We start from the raw sequence: 16,432 nt of genomic DNA on the forward strand, positions 1-16,432 counted from the left end.
GTATAACATTTTCTTTATCCATTCATCTGTTGACAGACACTTAGATTGTTTCCATAGCTTGGATATTGTGTATTTGCTGTGATGGACATGAGAATGCAGATATCTCTTTTCATTTTCCTTGGGTATATACTCAGAAGTGGGATTGCTGGATCACAGTTCTATTTTTAATTCTTTGAGGAATCTCTATACTGTTTTCGATAATGGCTATACCATAATTTTGATTTTGTAAAATTTCATCTTAAAATATTATTTATCTACGAGGGTTGGGAGGATGGATGGATTGGGGGTTTGGGATTAGCAGATGCAAACTGTTATATATATGTGCAACTGAATCACTTTGCTGTACACCATAAACTAACATAACATTGTAAATCAACTATAATTCAGTAAAATAAAATTTTGAAAAATGTTATTTATCTTGATTACTGCATTTTTGGAGCTTCCTTAAATTTTGTGCTTTGAGAGAGAGCCTAATTAGTCCTGGTCCTGAGGTGTTTATAGTTGAATGGATGACAACAATCTAGAAAAAAAATCTTAGATTGGCATGATGACTGTCAAAGACATCTTGGCTTGCTTACTATTACCATTATGCATCTTGTTTTCTCATGTGAAAAAAAGTTTTATTATCATAACAATCTTATTAATGATAAGACATTGGTAGAAACATAATATGATCATTATTATAAGCCCTATATTCCTCAGGATTTTTATGTGTTTTATATGATTAACAAATGTTTTACCTATTCTCAAAGTTAACTGGAAAATTCAATGAGCTATTATATGTAACATCTCAATTTTAAAACATGATACGTATGTGTTAAGGCTTTTAATCATAGAGTGATGGGTACTTGTTATGATGGTATCTCAAGAGATTTTTTTGTAAGTGTTTATGTAATGTTAATGTAGAATATACTTTTGTGTCTGATTTTCAAATTAAACCATAAATATCACAAGGGAAAAATGTTTTCTACCAACATGTTACAAATTTAGAACTGGAGTATCAGCCCATAGGTTTTCACTAAAAACATATTTATGGTAAAGAGTCACGTAAAGTAGGAAAATGTTCTCTCTGATGGGAGAAGTCAGAGGCACCTTTCATGCAACAATAAGTCAAAAACATTCTTAAGCCACAAGTCATCCCAAATAGTACCTCGTAGGGTCTCAGACAAAGATTTAAAGTATTTCCAAACAATATAATATCCTCAGAAAATTTCCCTATTGATGTTTGGGGCTTTTGCCCAGAAGGCACAAATCATAAAACTGAAGAAATGCTGTGAAGGTTTTGTTTATTAAGTTAAGATACAGTTCTTCTCAGCTCAAGTTACATTAATTGTATTTCAACGCATAGCAAGCAGAGATTAAGAAGGATGTGTCATGGGAGGTAGTTGCCTCCCATTCCCTAATGCAATGTCACAGTCCAGATCTCTCTTCTGAGAAGATTTAGTTGGAACTTCCATTCCACAACTCCTGGTAAAAATACTGTTTAATGTTCCTTTAGCAAAGCAGAGCATTTGGAAGACATAATGAAGAAAACTCTCAGAAGAACTCAAAGAAGACTTGAGGGAGGACCCTTTTTTCATATTAATCTTGTGGCTAAGTTGGAGTCTGGGTAAAGTTGTACAAATCCCTTTGTAATTTGTCTGGGAGAATAAGATTTCAGTCAGACAAGGTACTGACAATTGAGAAACCAGCTTCTCTCCAGCCATAAAGCATGGTAATAGGAAAGCTGTGGGCAGAATTCCTGCCAAAAAGCAGGGAATCTTCTCAAATATTAATGATGCCCTCCTGCCAAACTTTTGGATGCTATCATGAACCTGGTGGCCTACAGTTTTATGTCACTTTATCATGTCTTTGATCTTGCTGTTGGTATAACCTGAAGAAGCAATACTGTTCTGTGATGGGGCTGTGAGACACAATGTAGAAGCCTGTGTGTGTGTGTGTGTGTGTGTGTGTGTGTGTGTGTGTGTGTGTGTGTGTGTGGTGGACTAGTGTCTATGCAAGTGAACACATCCCATAAAGGTGACATGTATTACAAGACTGAAACAGATATTGATGAATGAGTTTAGGAGTCATACTAAGCTCAACAAGGAATTGAAGTTTTTCTAAACTCAGAGAACGTGGGATTGAGTAATTCATTCGGAGACTGCAACATAGTAAATTATCATGGAGGAGAAGCAAGAAGTCTTCCAACTATGTCAGGAAATTTTTTTAAGAAAACGATAACATCGGCTGTAAGATGCAGCTGACTGATCACATAAGCAGTGTATGGGATGCAGAAGTGCCCCTAACTTATTTTTGAGCAGCTTAACAAAATTAATGCTGTTTCTCCAGATGCCTAATTTACTCCACAGAAGTGGTCTCCACCTCGAATCTCAACCAGAGGTTGATCTGGCGGCTGGCAGGCATGCATCCTTGGCAACTGAGAACGTTAACAATGAGGAAAAAGCATGGAACCTTCCCCTCTGCCCAGGAAGAAGTCAGGAGCTTGGCACATCACTTTGGGAAGATTGACAGATTTGGGTTTTAGACAGCCCATTTAAATGCTTTGTCTGAACTGCCTGCTACTTCATGGCTAAGGGCCTCTCCATTCAGCCAATGTGGTCAGATAGACACTTGATGTGTATTTGGGTGGTCATGTCAAAGTTATTTTTGGCCTTTGTTTTTGGATACTGGTGACAGCAATTGCCAATTCATTTCCTTGAATAATTGATTGCAAAGAGGGTTTCTCTAAATGGGAACTTAAAGTTCTTATGAAGGCATTCCAGAGAAGAAATTTCCATGGAATAATGGTATAAGAAGAGGCATAATAAATCCTCACATTTATATAGCACTTTATAGTTTAATATAATGGTCAAGAGCACAGACTTTGGAGATAGACTGAATTAAGTTCTTGAGTTATGTTAACTCCTATGAAAATCAATTGCTGAAATTCAGATTCCATAATTTATTAAGGGCTTTGCCACTTACTAGTTGTGTGACTTCAGTCAAATGTTCTCATTTCTTCATGACCTTGATGGTGAAATGGGGATGGTAATGCCTATGTAATAGGGTTGGTTTGAGAATTTAAAAATATGCTATATGCAATATAATATGTGTAAATATAATTTTATATTATAGCTCCTTGTAAGTAATTAATCAATGGAAGATAACAAATCTATTTTATGCATATGAAGACCTTCAAATCAATGCTTTAGAGTCAGGGATGGAGTTTTACAAGGATGGTCCAGGCAAACTTGTCAAGTTAGCTGGGCTATTTAAATTTTCCTGAGATTAAACAAACAAAAACACATGTAAATGAACTATGCTGTCCACTGGGAAGCAACACCCTTATACCCCAGTATTAGAGCCTGGACAATATATTAGTCATCTATCTACAGTGTGATTCAAGCTCAAGAGTGCAATTAAGTATTCCTTACCCCACTTGCAGTGTAGTGTCATGGAAAAGTGTGGGATTATGGTGTCAGGTAAACCTAATTTGCATCCTGGTTTGACTGCTTACTCACTCTGTGATCTTAGAAAAATAATTTAACTTTTCTAATCTCCATCTATAAAATAGGAGTAATACAAGGTCCTAGCTCACAGGGTTGAGAAAATGCAATGAGACAATGTTTGTAAGGTGCTCAGCATTGAGCCTGGCATATGGCAACAATACAACAAATATTAACTACTACTATTGCATCTAGGAGAATAAAAGAGGACAGGAAACAAAACAGAAATATATTGAGTACCAACTGTGTGGGACACTCTGCCAGATCCTTTATGTGTGTTATCCTTTTTTAATTCTCTCAGGTTCTCTGAAAGATAGGCAGTGTGGTTCTTATCAGTATAAGTGAGAGATCTGAGGCTCTGAGAGGTTATGAATTAAAGCAGTTAAACCCATCAACTGTTCATGCATTTCTTTAAAGAAACATGTACTGAGTGCCTACTCTTTGCCAGGCACTGTTTTAGATATTGCGGACACCCCTACCTCCTGTCTTCTTAGAGCTTACCCTGTAGTGGGTGGAGAGAGAGCTGAGTTCAGAGAGGCATTGGTGGGGGGTGGGGGCTAGAGAGGTTGGGCCATGTAAGTCAAGTTGGTGAGAATCCTGTAGGCCATTGTAAGAATTGTGGCTTTGACTCAGAAGAATGTGGTCTGCAGGACCTCTGTATTTCCTTTAATGGTCTTTTTCTTTTTTCTTTAATAATCATCTTATTGGTTTTAACATTAAGATCCTGGCCCAGGATCTGTAACCTAGAACCCTAAAGGGGTATTAAAGGACTATTGCAGGCAGTCGCCAGGCAAGAAGCCCTGACGTGTGTTCCCGGGCAGGCACCCGTGCTGCATTGGGTGCTTCTCTACCATGAAAACTATTTCACGACACCCAACAGTCTCCTCTGCCACTTTGGCTATCCCAGTGATGCAGGCAGTGGTCAGGATCAAGGCTGAAGTGGGACTTGACTTTGACTTTATGATTAATATGATTTTTCTCTTCATGAATCTCAACATTCCTTCCTCTAACTTCCTCCTTCTTCTATGCTTTGTGCACCGGGATGTCTCATGCGGTGCCATTGTCTTCATCAGACTTAAGATTAACAATTAGCATTTCCTATGGACATTCAACCTGCACAGTGGAAAGTTAATAAACCATGTTTAATAAAGAAAAAAGGAATGCTTGAGAAAAATGAGTGGTCAAGTAAGTGAATCCTCCCTACTATCAATCAAAATTTACCTGCCATGTTCAATTTCCTTTAGTGGACAAACTATTTAGATACACTAGTTTACTCAGTAATGTCCACAAACACACAACTATTATTGTCTTGACTTTATAGAAGCTGTGTACTGTTAGGCATTCTAAAAAAAAATGCTACAACCTAAAAAATGATAATGCTCTGGATGGAAATGATAAGCGTCATGTAGGCTGGTCAAAGAAATGAGTTTTTCTGAATAGAAATATATATATCTTTAAGTTGGTTTTGGAATTTGACCATAATCCCTTAACAGATGCTTTCAAAAATGTATTCTCACTGAGACAAGAGGCTCTCCCATATTCCCTGAATCTTTAAAATGAGAATACTTTGAACATGAAATCCATGGCTTGTCATTTAGTCCATCTTAGTTGCCTATTCGGAGTAATTGTATAAAAAAATTAATGGAAAGAAAAATCGAATTGGCAAACAAATCAGGGGTTCTGAGGATACAGACAGATACAACCATATTCTCAAGACTTCCTCCCTGCAAGGGAGGAAAAGACTTGCAAAGACTAGATCAACTTGTCATCTGCAGCAAGATAGTGTTGCTTTTTCACTTTTATAAATTAAACCTGAGTGGCAGTAAAAGTACATAAAATGTACGTGTGTATTCATTTCACACACACACACACACACACACACACACACACACACACACACATCCCATAGGCATACTGTAGATTCTATTTGCAGCCATAAAAATAATTGGTTTTTCAATATGAGTAAGTGACCTTCACTGCACCCTCCAGGTGCCTTGTTTTCCCAAGCATCTGAACATTCCTTCCCCTGCTGAAAAAACCCAGCATGGCATTAACCCAATACCTCTTATTAAGCATGGTGAATATTCCTTTCGACATAGTGAAACTAAAGGTAGTATAATTTGTGCATAGCAATGGGTAGACCTCCTTGCCGAAGGGTTTTTCCCTGCTGCATATGGAAGGTGCTTAACCTGTGTCCCCTTTCCAAGAGGTGATGATCACGCTCTGTATATAAATGCACAAACAATTTTATGGAGCGTGACACTCCCCGTGGGTCTCTAGAGATATTAACCAGACTCCTCAGTTTTCTAGACTTGAAGTTTCCATGAATTGAGGAACATGCCATGTCCTTCTCAACATAAACATTGAGTCCTACATCTGCTGTGACTGCAGAAAAGAAGCATAATCCATGAAATTTCCTTGTAAAGGATACTGAACAATAACCATTAGCATAACAGAGAGTAAATGTGATTCCTATAACTTCCCCCCTCTCTGTCTCTCTCCCTCTCGCTCTCTTTCTCTCTCTTGCTCAGAAAAGTTTCTATGCAATGTGAAATCTGTCTTTCCAAGAACATCAGAATAATTACCAAAGACCCGGTCATTAATGGCAATTCTGATGTCTATCTAAAATAGTCCCTTAACCTGCTAAGCTTTAGTCTTTATATCAGAAAAAGAAAGGTAATAACTACTTTCACACTGTCTCCCGAACCAGATTTTGGGATAAAACCAACAATGTAAAAGTACTTGGAAACATGAAGCACATTTCAGATCCTAGACAGGGGTTGGGGGATTAGAATGTAAGAATGTAAATGTCTACAACATATTTGCATGAGCTTCAATTTAGTAGTACCTTTAAAGAGAAATGTGTTCATCTCCACCCATAATTCTTAAAATTGCTTTAAATTCTGCAGCTTGGGATTTGGTGCATTATACATGAGGTAGAACTAGTTTCACAGCTAGACTGTATAACATGGCAGTACTTAGACTATTTTTTGTGGATAATGTAGTTCTCCTAAAGGTTTCTATCTTTAAATTTTGAAAAAAAAATAAGATCAAAGTATGATATTTCCATTCCCAACAAATCCTAAGTTGGTTTAGGACAAATTTTATGTAATGTCAAATGTCCTATATTCTCTTTCACATGTATATTTCGTGCACCGATTAAAACTGCAGTTTACGCTTGGGATAACTTGAAGAGTCCAGAAGAAAATAATCTAGTTTCTCAATCAGAAGAAGGTGCTAAAATATTTGTAAAAGCTAGAAATATTTATGAAAGTAAATCCTGATTCAACAAAATGGTAGCTCGAGATTCACAACTCAGTGATAGTGGGAAGCCAACTTCAGAGTAATAACCCTGCCACATTTCATAGGAAAGGGGCTTTCCCCATATAATCCTCTCAAAGATCTGTTTGTAGGTGATATCATTCCTACCTGTCAAGTAGGAATCAAGGCTCAAGCAATTATGTGATTATGATCTTATATATTAATTTTAATTTGTATCTACACTTGTGCCAGAAATAACTTAAGGAAGACAAATACATGAATATCCATGTCCCATTTTACAGATATAAGAGCTTTTTGCTAGTTAGTGTCTCTGCCTCTAGTTTCTTTCTCTTCTAAGGCAGAGTAGCAAACCATTTTTTAAAAGGCCAGGTTGTAAATTATTTTAGGTTGACAGGCTATACCAACTCTGTTGCAACTACTCAATTCTGCCATTGTGGCATGAAAGCAGCCTTCAGCAATACAAAAGCAAATGAAAATGACTGTGCTCCAATCAAACTTTATTTACAAAAACAGCCAGCAAGCCAGATTTGGACTATAGTTTATAAATCCTTGATCTAATCTATCTTGCAAATGTCATGAATTCTTTCCTTCCAAATTCCATCTGAAACTCACTTCTACCAAATTTCTTCTGGGCTGCTTTAACCAATAATCAACCCAATACTCCAGGAAACCCCACATTCCCACACCTTTTATACATGTTTTGTGTGAGTGTATGTATGTATTGTGTGTTTTATTGTCTGCTTTAAAAATATTTTAGAATTTATTCTCCTTCCCCTTTTAGGTTGTATCCTCTTTAAAAACAACAGGTCTGCTCAACCATTCTTACTGGGACTGCTCATTTGATAAACCCATTGTGCTGATGAATGTTTAATAAATGTGGTTGAATACTGAAAGGGAATAAAGGAGTTCAAAATTGTGAATTTAAATAAAAAATAAAAATATAAAACTTGTGTGGGAAGAATAACAAGAATTCTTCTATAGAAATATGAAAGTAATAAAACACAAGTGTGGTCTTTGACATTTTCTTAAACCTCCTAGATTTGGGCAGGACCTCCACAAATGTTATTTTATTTTGGAGGGGATTGTTCTTTGCCCAGTAATAATAGTCCCTGTGTCACTGCATCGCCACCTCCAAGGCACAACGTTCATACTGCAATAGGTAAAACCTGATGATAGCACAGGGATCTATACTCAGTATTTTGTAATAACCTATAAGGGAAAAGAATATATATATATATGAACTGAATCACTTTGCTATACACCTGAAACTAACACAACATTGTAAATCAACTATACTTCAGTTAAAAAGAAAAAAAACAGCTGATGAGCCGGCAACTGCTGGGCAGTTTACTGTTCTGTCCTAGGTTGTTTCTCAGTCTGGGAATGATTTTGGCTTTTATTAAATGCCAGTATAATACACTATGCTGAATCCTATAAATAAAAAATGTACTTGGGCCAGTTTAGCTATACTTCTTACTTCTGTCAATTTGATTCAACTTTAATTTCAATAACTTTATTGTCATGACAAGGCAAACATGAGCTCAAGACTTTCCGGTGTCAATAAATCAACACTTGGATTGGAGATAGCTTCTGTGCTGTTTTTCTCACTATTGAGATTGAAGGATACACCAACAGTCACATGTTTAAAAGGTTCTCTTGGCCTTGTAAAAGTAATCCATCAGGAACAATGCTCTCCTTCAGGTCAGCGTAGAGAAATGCCCTTATTTGCCAGGCTTGCTTTCATAAGCCAATCAGCTAAGAATTTTGTTGCCAATGCCAAAACTATGTGATAAAGCCAGGAAGAATAGCTTTTGGTGCTCATGATACTTAAAAGCTATGAGTATTTCTGTGGTTGTTATTAACCATTGTATAGACCAGGGGTCAGCAACATTTTCCTCAAAGGGCCAGACAGTAAATATTTTAGGCCTGCAAGTCTTAAAGTTTTCTATCACAACTATTCAACTCTGCCACTGTGGTAAGAAAATACTCATAGATAACACTTAAAAGAATGAATCGAGCTGTATTCCAAAAAATATATTTACAAAAACATGCAGCTGGCCCACAAGCTGTAATCTGCCAACCCCTGGTATAAACCTTCCATTCATAAGTGGGTCTAAGCACTTTACAAATATTGCTCTTTGCTGCCTGAACCATATTTTAGACTCCCAGAGGGCTTTTTACATTCACTTTGGTAACACAGATCCCATTTGTAATTACTTGGTTAGTGTCTGGATTGTTCGTGTCTGTAACCGTAACATCTACCATGGTCTCTGGTTCATAGTCAGAACACCACAAATATTTATGGAAAAATTAGTTTACCTGGTGTATGTACTAGTATGTAATGTGAATGTAAGGTATATCACTTAAGAATAAAATGGTGGCCTAAGATTCTGGGAATACATAATGGGTCTGTTTTCACTTATTCACATCCAGAAAATTTTTTTAGATAAATAGAATTGTATGATTTTCTTAGGCTTGTTCAATAAAATCCAATGTAATGCACTATGAACTCCCTTGAGGGCTTATCTATAAGTTGCAGGAAAAAGTGGATAATGGGAGATAACCTAGAAAAAAATTAAAGAATCTATAGCTCAATACCAGTAGTTTGTAAAATAGTTCTTTTTTAATTTTTAAAATTTTATTGGAGTATAGTTGCTTTACAATGTTGTGTTAGTTTCTACTGTACAGCAAAGTGAATCAGCTATAGGTATACATATATCCCTCTTTTCTGGATTTCTTTCCAATTTAGGTCACCACATAGCACTGAGTAGAGTTCCCTGTGCTATACAGTAAGTTCTCATTAGTTATCTATTTTATACATAGTATCAATAGTGTATATATGTCAATCCCCATCTCCCAATTCATCCCACCGCTCCTTCCCCCTTGGAATCTATACATTTGTTCTCTACGTCTGTGTCTCTATTTCTGCTTTGCAAATAAAGACAACCTTCAGAATGGGAGAAAATATTTGCAAACAAAGCAACTGACAAAGGATTAATCTCCAAAATATATAAACAGCTCATGCAGCTCAATATCAAAAAACAAATAACCCAATCAAAAAATGGGTGGAAGACCTAAATAGACATTTCTCCAAAGAAGACATACAGATGACTAAGAGGAACATGAAAAGATGCTCATAATCATTAATTATTAGAGAAATGCAAATCAAAACTACAATGAGGTAGCACCTCACACCAGTCAGAATGGCCATCATCAAAAAATCTACAAACAATAAATGCTGGAGAGGGTGTGGAGGAAAGGGAGCCCTCTTGCACTGTTGGTGAGAATGTAAATTGATACAACTACTTTGGAGAACAGTATGGAGTTTCCTTACAAAACTAAAAATAGAACTACCATATGATCCAGTAATCTTAGTACTGGGCATATACCCAGAGAAAACCATAATTCAAAAAGACACATGCACCCCAATGTTCATTGCAGCACTATTTACTATAGACAGGACATGGAAGCAACTTAAATATCCATCAACAAAGGAATGTAAAATAGTTCTAATATCACCACCATCAGGAAAGGGTGCAAGCCAGAATAAGCAAAGCAATCTACCCTATTTTACTATGATCCAGGGAGCAGCTTTGTGACATTTTTTTCCCCTCTAGTGCCACTCTTGGTATTCTCTTCATTTAATGCCTTCTCTGGAGCACACGCTCTGTCCTAGGCAAAGTTCTAGACTTCAAAGGGAGTAGAGAAGGAAAAAAAAATAGCTTCTCTCTCTGATATCCTGTTTAGTCAGAAAGGAAGTTAAGTAATATAAAGATTAAAATTGAAGTAAGCACATGGTCATATGAGATCACAAAGAGGTGGAGAAATGAAGGAGGAAAACAAGCATTTAGATTGCCTTGATTTCTCTCACTGCCTTGGGAAAATTCTGTCCCCATCATGCAAGTTTTTTCATAGTTCAATGGTATCTTTTTCCAGTCTTTACTTTTTAATATCAGACTCAATTAAAATCCTTATTTGAAAGCTAGGACATTAGCAAATCTTACTGGACATAAGTTCAAAACATATTCAGAATCCAATCTCTTCTTGTCACTTCCAATGCTACTACCTTGGTCAATGCCTCCATCCTTTCTGACCCGAATAATGAGATTTTTACTGGTCTCTCTGTTTCTGCCTTGCCTCCTTCCCAAGTCTTGAGCCGTTAAAATATGTTTGATCATGTCACCATTTCCTCAGAACACACAAGTGGGTTCCTCTCTCACTCATAATTATAGTCTTTTATTAGAAAGAAACTCTAATGGGCCCTGTATGATATGTTCTTTGCCTTCCCCATTACCTCTCTAACCTCACTCCCTACTACTCTCCCCCTTGCCCACCCTTCTCCAGTTACATTTACCTTAGTTCTCTGCAAGAATACCAGGCATGTTTCGCCTAAGTGCCTTTGCACATTCTGTTCCCTCTATCAGCATGATTATCAAATAGTTACCCATATGACTTGGTTAAACTCTTAACTACTTCACAAGCTAACTGAAATTTCACATTCTCAGTGAAATCCTTCCTGAGCAGCCTATATACCATTGAAATTTCTCTACTCCAGACCATCTCTATCCATCTTTCTTGCTATGATATTATCCATCACATGCATATTCATTACATGCTATATAATAAGCATTAGAACATAAGGTTTATAAAAACTCCTATATCCTCAGTACTTAGGCTATTTCTTGATACATGGTAGGCTTTCCTCATGTGGAAGGGATGAATAAATTAAAAAGTGATAGACATTGTTACATTTCACCAACTATTTTCCATCTTCCTTCCAGGCACATGGTAGGAGTTAGGCATGACCATGTGACTTGTTTTAGTCTAGGAAATGTGGGTGAATGTGGTGTATGCCACTTCCTGGCAGTAACTCTGAGATACGATGTGCAATTTATGCAATTTACCACATTCTCTTGGTAGATATGTATGTTAAAGGAAAGCCTCTCTTTTTCTCGATTCCTGAATGACTACAGGAGAAAAACCTTTTCTGCCTGACTATGTTGGTTGGGCATATAATGTCGACAAGATATAAATTTTTTAGCCACTGATATTTGGGATTATTTTTTTCCCACAGTATAAGCTAACCTAAACCTAACTGATACAGAATCATTTTTAATATTCTTCATATATAGGTGTTCTTCCCTATCTGCTACCCCGATAATCTTCTGATATTTTGAACAGTCTAAAAACGTATAAATTTTTCTCAGAAAACAGAAATAAGAAAGCCCTTACCCGGTTTCCCCTAAGGCAATTGGACAAAGAGAGAATCTTCTACATAGAAATTGGTGAGCACTACAGACTCTAAATAAATATCATCCTTGTGCTCTTCAATCCTGCCAAGTAGAATGACAGTAATATCAGACAGAGCTTTGCAGAAGTCTCTGATGTATTGTACGGCCTTCATGAGTGAAGTGAACATGCATAGAAATAATGGAGGGTGTTTCTCTTCCCTGCAAATCACAATATATAATTAAGATTAATATAGATTCCAAAAATAACTATGATATACTATGATGAGAGCTTAAAAAACTGCTCTTGTCATATGGCGTGTTATTTAACAAAGCTTTATTAATAATTATTATCCCCATTTTAAAGAGAAGATGTAACATGAATAACCAGGGTTATACAACTACTAAATACCATAAACTAGACTCAATTACAAGGAATTTTAGCAGTAATATTTTGTTCTCACATTTATTCACACCGTATATACTTATTATATACTTTCTCTATTTACAGCATTGACCTCATTTATGATTTAAGTATGTGGACTCTTCCTTACATCTATAGAAGCATAAACTTCAGTAAGAGAGCAGGTAGACTAGATTGCCTTGTGTAACATTTCAATATCCGGAAACCTCAGTTAATGAGAAGCTCTGCACAATGCTGGGGTCTTATGATCCTACAACTCCTAACAGAGGGTATGGCAAATAGATGGTGATCAGTCAATAATCTTTGAATGCAGTGATGACCTTGCAGCTTTCTATGGTCCTGAAGTGACACCCAATAGTGTCACTTTTAAAAATAATAAGCACAAGATCATTTTGGTGAGAAGTCAGTGTGAAGTATTGAATTGTGTCCCCTTCAAATTTATATGCTGAAGTCCTAAACCCCAGACCTCAGAATGGGACCATATTTGAAGGCAGGGTCTTTAAAGAGGCAATTAAGTCAAAATTAGGTAATTAGAGTGGCCCTAATCCAATATGATCAGTATCCTGATATAAGAAGAGGCGATTAAGACACAGACATAACCAGAGGGAAGACATAGGGAGAAGGTGGCCATCTACAAGCTAAGATAAAAGCCTCAGAAGGAACCAACCCTGCCAACACCTTGATCTCAAACTTCTAGTCTCCAGAACTATAAGAAAATGAATTTGTGTTGTTTAAGCCACTAGTCTGTGGTACTTTGTCATGGCAACCCCAGAAAACTAGCACAGTTGAATTCAAAGAGATGCATTCTAATTCATAACGAAATTGCTTATTTATGTGCCAAAGTACTTCAAGTAATACTATAGGGTCTGAAGAGGCTGGGATAAAATCAAATTGTATCAAAGGATACCATAAATATTCATTTGGCTCTAAGCACAATCTTGTTACTAACATGTAATGATGCATCCCTTTTTACACTTACATGTGTAATTTTTCTGAATCTTGGTCTACAATTTCAGATGTGAAAGAAATGTAACTTTATTTTTCAAGTGAAATTAATCTCTCCGTAACATTTTGTTGTCATGGAATAAACTGAATTTCAGCCCAGCTGGGGCCCCTGTACCCTTTCCCTAGCATTGTGTCGCATTCTCAGGGACTTAAGAGGTATTTGCTTTCACAGTATCACATATCAGGGAAGATCATTTCTCAATGTGTTTATTTTCAACTGTCAAGAATACTGCTGCTGTGCTGTACCTCCCTCTTGGCCTTCTGACCTTCTGGGTCTGAATATCTTTTAGCTAATTTTGGATCATTTGGCTTTCAGGAATCCTTCCAATACTACTGGGTCATGCTGTTTCTTGGGAACCTTGAGCTCTTTCGTTTCTTCTGCCACTCTTGGGCCACTGGACTCCTTAGGTTAGTGGTTTTGTCCATTGCTACTATATGGGACCACTGGTTGAAACTGCTGGTTCATACACAATATCCATTCTCTCCTTATCTTAATTAAAGAATTTGTATTTTGTTTAGGAGTACCAATACGCCAAATAAAAGGCTACACTTGTTTGTATCCTTGCAACCAAATGTGGTGATGCAAATAAATTCTGGCCAATTGATATGTAAGTGAAATTTATTAGATGGGACTTTGAAAAAGGGCATGTTCTTTTGCTCTTTTTTTTAAACCTCATCCTTGCCTTTAGATATGAATTTGATGGCTCATGCAGCCATTTTAGAGCATAAGAAACTTGGTAAGGATGGTGATAAAGAAACTTGTTACCTGATGACCATCAAGCTATTATAACCAGACTTCTTGAGAAGAATAAAAACAAAAACAAAAACCTCTCTTATTGGTTTGAGCCTCCTTTATTTTGGGTTTTTGTTATGTGCAAATGGACCAAATCCTAACTAATCCTTGTTATCTCAGGAATAAATTCTTAGATTAACCACAAGGTGATTTCTACTATGGGATCTTGCCCTATCTTGGGTCTACTTGGGAATGGAACACAAATTCATTCTTTCTTCAGATTCCCTCAGAACACATCTTGATTTTCTTATCTCTTCTCCCCAAGGCTCAGCCCCTGAAAGACTGAGTAGTTATTGAGCTTCTTCTCAAGGAATGACTGCCATCTAATTCCTCATTCCTTGCCCACCAATTGACCCTCTCTGTCTACAACAAGTGTTATCATTTTCTATTCAACAGGGCACAGTGCTGAAGAGCACAGGGTCTGGAGCCAGACTGCCTGAGGTTGAATATTGGACCTGCCACTTAGCATCTGTTTGAACTTAGAAACTTTACTTAGTCTCTCTGTGCCTTAGTTTTCTCATCTGTAAAATAAGGAGTACACAATTCATTTGGAAATTGTAAGACAACACTCATAAAACACTTAGAAAAATGTTTTCAATGTAGCAAGTGTCCAAAATAATTTAGCTACCATCATCATCATAACTTTCAGGGATATAAATTCTTATTTATACATCATCATATATGTCACCAAATTTATTATCCTTATTAAAGACTTCCTCATTTCTTAAAGGAACTAAACTTGAAATAGTCCAAGAAACAACTCCTATTTCCTGTTGAACAACCTACCTTGAAAATAATGAGCACAGAATGTCCTAGCTGACTGTAAGAAAGGCCACTGTGTATAAGCAAACATAGGAGAGAAAACTTTTGGTTAATATTTTTTAAGTAGTATCCACTTCATACTAATACATCCTTTTAAAATAATTGATTTAGCAAATCTACAGATAAAGCCATAGCATGAACCAACAATGTAGTACTGTGAGAAGAGTCCTGGGATTTGGTAAGGTCACCAACTGTCCCAGATTGCTCAGGATTGACAGCACACAAGACTTTCAGTGCTAAAATAGAAAACACTGGGAAAACCAGAAATAACGGGGCACCCTAGATTTGTGTCAGATAAACCTGGGATTAAAGTCTGGTATTTCCATCGCTAATGGAGGAAGCTAGTAACTTTCTGCTGTTCATGCCATTCTACACCCAAGCTAATACGCTTCACCTATTTTGTACTCAGTTTATTCATCTGGAAAATGGAAATAATATTAGAAAGTCTCTTGTGCAATGTGCTGAGTATAGAGAAATGATTATTAGTAATAATAAATATTACTTCTCTCCCCTCTATGGAATACTTGAAGACTACATTTCTTCAATAATAAACTCAGGGAATTCAGGGCAGAACTCACCATCCAAGCATCTTCAGGCATGTATGACCTGAATGAAACTTTTAACAAAAACAGATGGCATACTGCACCTTCAACAGTGATATGCAAAAACCTTCTATAAAAGATCCTACTTTAAAACCAGTGAAAAGAAACTCCATCACTCTAGTTGAATGAACATAGTCATCAGCAACTCAAAATGGAAATTAGTTAGCAGAGGGTCCCTGGAAACCTGTGGAGAAATGACTTAATAATCACAGTGACTGAGACAGAGGTTTCCTTTTTTACCACAGCAAATAAAAAGAAATGTGAAAAATATACTTCCTAAGGCTTTTAGAAATAGTTTATTTAAAACTAACTTATTTATAATGGATACTTACAGTTGAAAAGTGACTAGGAAAAATAATCTGAATTCAGAAGAAGAGGACATTGCATTGCATCTTATAGATGCCAGTACATCTATTTTAATCAGCATAAACACTCAGTTATCCATTGTGGTCATGAGGTAAAATTTCTCTCTTAATCAGCTCTTCTGCCTACTGAGAAAATACTTTTTTAATCTGCTGCCAATTTTCCTAAGAGAGAGGGTTTGTTACATCATTCATTTCCATTTCTTTTCTTTGATCAACAATGGAAGTCCACACTGGAGGAAAATTCACTTTGGAGGGTTCATGGTAGCCCCACTCCTCACCCTGATTTCCTGACTGCCCAATACACACACACATGCAGAAATAAGATCTTTCTTTGCAAATTGACTATGTAACTAATATGGGATATATTTGAGTAGAGACATGCCAAGTCATCTTAGAAAAATATAGAGAGTCTCTGGTCAATAA

The sequence above is a fragment of the Delphinus delphis genome, chromosome 5 (genome assembly GCF_949987515.2).
Source record: "Delphinus delphis chromosome 5, mDelDel1.2, whole genome shotgun sequence".
NCBI classification, from domain to species: Eukaryota; Metazoa; Chordata; class Mammalia; order Artiodactyla; family Delphinidae; genus Delphinus; species Delphinus delphis.